Raw genomic sequence first — 6191 nt, forward strand, 5'->3', positions numbered from 1 at the left:
ATTGATTTTAATTTTTAAAATATTTCTTTTTTGAAATTTAAAGCTATCACATCATCAAATTAAATATATACCGAAAATTGGATTTTGAGCTAAAATAATTATGAAAACTAATTATGCAAAACAAAATGACTTTTGAAACACAAGATAAAGTTGAGTGATTGATGGTCAATTGCTGTAAGTTGAGTTATCACTCATACATTTAACGGATGGAAACAATGCTTCCATTTAAATTTATTTGCTTGATTGTTCTTTTGCAAGGTTTAAAAAGCAAAAAGAACTTTTAAATATTTTGATTTTAAATTAAAAATATGTAGAATTTAAAATATTTTAAATATATCACGTGAAAAATTGAAATTAAAAAATTATCTAAAAATGAAAAAAATAATTTTTTTGAAATAATAGTAAAAAAATAAGATAAACAAATAAACAAGTGAGTACCATTTAAACTTAACGTGCATATAAATATCGACAAATAATAACTAAGAGGAAAAAGAAAAACCTTCAATATACCAACTACTTGGTATCAAGAGCAGTAAAAAGGAATTTAAAAGAAAAAGGGTAAAGATGGAAAAATAAAGAAAAACAATAAGTAAAAGATAACCTTAAAAGAAAGAGCAAAAGAACAAAACATAAATTGTCGAAGGAAAAAAAGTTAATGACGGTGAAACTGAAAAGAAAATGAAGAGGGTTAATAAAAAGAATTCTCTGACCATCAAGTTTCACTATTCAATATATCCACACTTGAACTTATGGAGCTTCCGCCTTCAAGTTTATGCGGTGAAGGGCTTAGTGTTTGGTATGCTCTTGGTTATGATCCAAAGGATAATGTGTACAAATTGCTTAAAGTCAGTACCATTGCCAAGTTCAAGATCGACATGGAGATAGAGATACATCACCCAGGAAGGCTTGCCTTGGTTCAACTCTGTTAGCGTTGATCAAGGTTACTTCGTCAATGGGATAATCTATTGCAACTTTAGAACTCCGGGAAGGAGCCGATATTTTCTCGCCTTAGATGTCCACCTAGAGCACTTCACAGTTTTCAACCTACCATGCGTGCCCTCACATGTAGAAACAATATTTGACGTGCGTTTCATAGTATTTGGTCAATTTCAACTGCGTGATAATTCAGATACAAATAAAAATATACTAAAAAGACATATTGATATGGTTTGACCAAACGCTCTACATATTAAAAATAAAATTGAAAAATCTAAAATCTATTGGGAGAAATTTCTCTAAACAAAATTCGTTAAACACTAAATTGTGGATGCTATTATATTATGGTATGAGAAAGGGTAATGTCTAAAATCTTTTCTCGAAGAAAGATGTTTGTTAAATATGGAAAAGTTTTATATTTTTCTTTGAAGAAAAGTAAAACTAATTATGGTATTACTTTTATATTTCTTTTAAGAAAAAAGTAAAAAACTTAATTTTGATTAAAAAATCAGGACAAAAACCCTAACTGTAATCCTATCACGTGTTAAGAGGACACAGTTTGAGACGGTTTTGGAACTTTAGGCATTAGAAGATCATCAGAACTCCATATGGAGCAAGCACAAAATCGACATGCATGATGAACTGGTTAGTTGCTTTTTTAACGTCACGCCTATTGGGAATCTTCCTTCCTGTGAGTTATTGCTTTGCTGTTCAAATATCTTGCAACAACCGAACCCGTTTTATATTTATGATCCCATCAACAAGAAATTTACAAAATTGATGGTTGAGCCTCCCAGTTCACTACATCTGACAGGAGCACGGATTAGTGCCCACATAACTTGTCTTATGGAGAAGATCACCCCACTGCATGATTTAGTCGGATTAAGAAAGAAAGATTAATTATTTTTGTGCCTTCCAATTAAGATGGAAATATTTATGAATCTTTATTTGGCCTTTTGAAATTCCAGTAGTATTCTACTTTTTAATCGCACATATTTTGTAACTCAAAATTATTTGCTGAAATAATATGTGAGAGCTAGTTGTTACACTCCTGCGTTTTATTAATTAAGTTACGATTTCTAGTGGAATATAATCAAACAGGTTTTATTCCAAATATTTTGCAGTAAGCTCGTTTTAGAACAAGTATATCTGAAGGTATCAAATTATTAAGGTCTGTTTATGGAAACAAGACAGAACCAACTGTGTGACCACTTCAAATTCGATATATGAAGGGTTATCTACAGGACTACATAGTATGCGTAATAGAGACCACATTGGCGATTGCTTTTTTAACGGGCTCTAATAGGACTAGTGAGAGAGTACTATTATCTGATTAATTTTATTCGTCTTGTAGAGCTTTGTGGTCTAAAATACCTTCTCATATTGAAGGGTTTCATCAACATCGATAAAATTTATTGGAACCTGATTACTATTACTAGAATTATCAACTTTGTTCTTACCAAAGATTGTGGGGCCCCTCCAAATTTAGAACTTTTTTAGCTCCAGTACCACGTCGTACGAAAATTGAAATAATAATAAACTTTAAAGTTCAAAGATAATAGAATTAAATATGGGAATTACATATTAAAATAGAAAGTAAGAACTCAAATGGGTGTAGCAAATGTCGGAGTAAACACATATACATGTGATAAAAATATTGAAGCTAAAAATAATAATAAGACCCTAAAAAGAAGACCAGATGAGAGATTTTCTTATCACCTTTCAAGTATCCAAAATTTCATGTTTAATGTGTTCAAGTATATCAATGTCATTTCTCATAGCCCTATTTATACTATTTCTAGTTTTTGGATACGTATGTTGCACGTATATCCCTATTCTGTGTCAATGATGAAAACTTTTGATATAACATAAATAAAATGAAAAAGTGCCTACATATGTTAAATTTTGAAATGGTTCAGCACTCAAAATGATCGGATACACATTTTGTGATCAAGTTGATTTGATGGTATAGGCCACAAATACGTACTATATATTTCTCTACTCATTCCCATTTTTTCTCTTATTTTTTCATACATGAACAATTGTATCACTCACAAAATTTAAGATGAAAGAAGTATGTATATTGATCGATCTCTTACCCAACTTTTATGCCTCTTAATGCCATTTTTCTTTCATATCCAAGAAATTAGAGCATGTATATCTCACATTTTATTGAGAGATTAATAAATGAAAAAAACATTAGTATAAGATATTTGCTAGCAAAAGATATATCCCTTGCATTATAATTTCGTTTCTTCTTTCAGTCTTGGCTACATTTCTTTACACTACTGCAATAAAAGAACAAAAGGGCAAAGAGATAATATGTTAATTCAAATGAAACATAGTAATCTTACCTCAAGAAACGCTGCATGCTTATGTAAGGTTATAAGGACATGCAGTACAAAAGATAAAATAAGAAAGCAAAAAAGATATGCTAGAATATTCAGAAAAGTTACTTTATTGCAACCCCTGCACGACTTAAAAACACATTGATGACCCTTTTTTCTTTAGTTATCAAGATCAAAACAAAGGGCCGGGCTGGGTCACCCCGGAATCGGCCCATGAAATTTAGCCGGATTGTAGGTCGGTCTGGGCTGAGTTGTTGTTAAGTGGGCCGGGTCAGGTCCGGGTTCAACAGTAATTTTTTTAAAAACAACACCGAATCGGTCCACTTAGCCTAACCCGGTCTAACTCACCTAAAGCCGGTCAAACCGGGTTAAAAATTTGGTCAAAACCTGTCAAAAACAAAAAAAAAAGTTTTTTTCCAATATACACTATATATACCCACCTATATACATTTTAAATACGTTAAACAAAATATATACACTATATATATATATAGTATATACTAAATTAGAATATAGAAAATATATACACATATACACAATTACACAGGTAATCGTGTATACGACTATACGTTAGTTAAATATATATATTACTCTAAATAAAACATATACTACAAGATATATACTACAATATAATGATATATATAGTAATTTATAAAACATATACACATGCAAACGTTAAATATATACGTCAATAGAAGATATATACACATATATACGTACCATTCAATATATACGTACTATTTTAAATAAACTATACTACAATATACATACTACAATATATACACGCACACTATATATAGTTATATACTAATTTATAAAACATATACACACGTATACGCTAAATATATACTACTTTAGAAAATATAAACACATATATAAGTACCATTCAATATATATGTAATACTTTAAATAAAATATACTACAATATATACACACACTATATATATAGTTATATACTAATTTATAAAACATATACACATATATACGTTAAATATATACGTCTATAGAAGATATATACACATATAAACGTATCATTCAATATATATGTACTAATTTAAATAAAATATACTACAATATATACATACTACAATATATACACACACACTATATATATAGTTATACACTAATTTATAAAACATATACATGTTTACGTTAAATATATACGTCTATAGAAGATATATACGCATATATACGCACCATTCAATACATATGTACTACTTTAAATAAAATATACTACAATATATACAGACACTATATATATAGTTATATACTAACTTATAAAACATATACCCATATATACGTTAAATATATACGTCTATAGAAGATATATACACATATATACGTATAATTAAATATATATGTACTACATTAAATAAAATATACATCAATATATATATACTACAATATATACAAACACTATACATATAGTTATACAATAATTTATAAAACATATGCTCATGTATACGTTAAATATATACTACATTAGAAAATATAAACACATATATACATGCCATTCAATATATACGTACTAATTTAAATAAAATATACTACAATATATACATACACTATATATATAGTTATATACTAATTTAAAAAAACATATACACATTTATACGTTTAATATATATGTCTACAGAAGATATATACACAATATATGTACAACTTTAAATAAAATATACTACAATACACACACTATATATATAGTTATACACTAATTTATAAAATATATACACATGTATACGTTAAATATATACGTCTATAGAAGATATATACACATATATACGTACCATTCAATACATAAGTACTACTTTAAATAAAATATACTACAATATATATACTACAACATGTACACACACTATATATATAGTTATATACTAATTTATAAAACATATACATAAGTATAAGTTAAATATATATGTATATAGAAGATATATACACATATATACGTATCATTCATTATAAATGTACAACTTTAAATAAAATGTACTACAATATATATATACTACAATATATACACACACTATATATGTAGTTATACACTAATTTATAAAACATATACACATGTATACGTTAAATACATATGTCAATAGAAGATACATACACATATATACGTATCATTCAATATATATGCACTACTTTAAACAAAATATACTACAATATACACACACACACTATATTATATAGTTATATACTAATCTACAAAATATATACACATGTATACGTTAACTATATAAGTCTATAGAAGATATATACACATATTACGTATCATTCAATATATTTGTACTACTTTAAATAAAATATACTACAATATATATACACTAGAATATATACACACACAATATATATAGTTATACGATAATTTACAAAACATATGCACATGTGTACGTTAAATATATACGTCAATAAAAGATATATACACATATATACGTACCATTCCATATATACGTACTACTTTAAATAAAATATACTACAATATATATAATACAATATATACACACACTATATATATACTTATATACTAATTTATAAAACATATAAACATTTATACGTTAAATATATACGTCTAAAAAAGATATATACACATATATACGTACCATTCAATATATACGTACTACTTTAAATAAAATATACTACAATATATATATACTACAATATATACACACACTATATATATAGTTATACACTAATTTATAAAACATATACACATGTATACGTTAAATATATACATCTGTATAAGATATATACACATATATACGTACCATTCAATATATACGTACCACTTTAAATAAAATATGCTACAATATATTTACTACAATATATACACACAATATATATATACAGTTATATACTAATTTATAAAAATATACACATGTATACGTTAAATATATAAGTCTATAGAAGATATAT

Source organism: Capsicum annuum, chromosome 10, assembly GCF_002878395.1.
Source record: "Capsicum annuum cultivar UCD-10X-F1 chromosome 10, UCD10Xv1.1, whole genome shotgun sequence".
In the NCBI taxonomy this organism is placed as follows: Eukaryota; Viridiplantae; Streptophyta; class Magnoliopsida; order Solanales; family Solanaceae; genus Capsicum; species Capsicum annuum.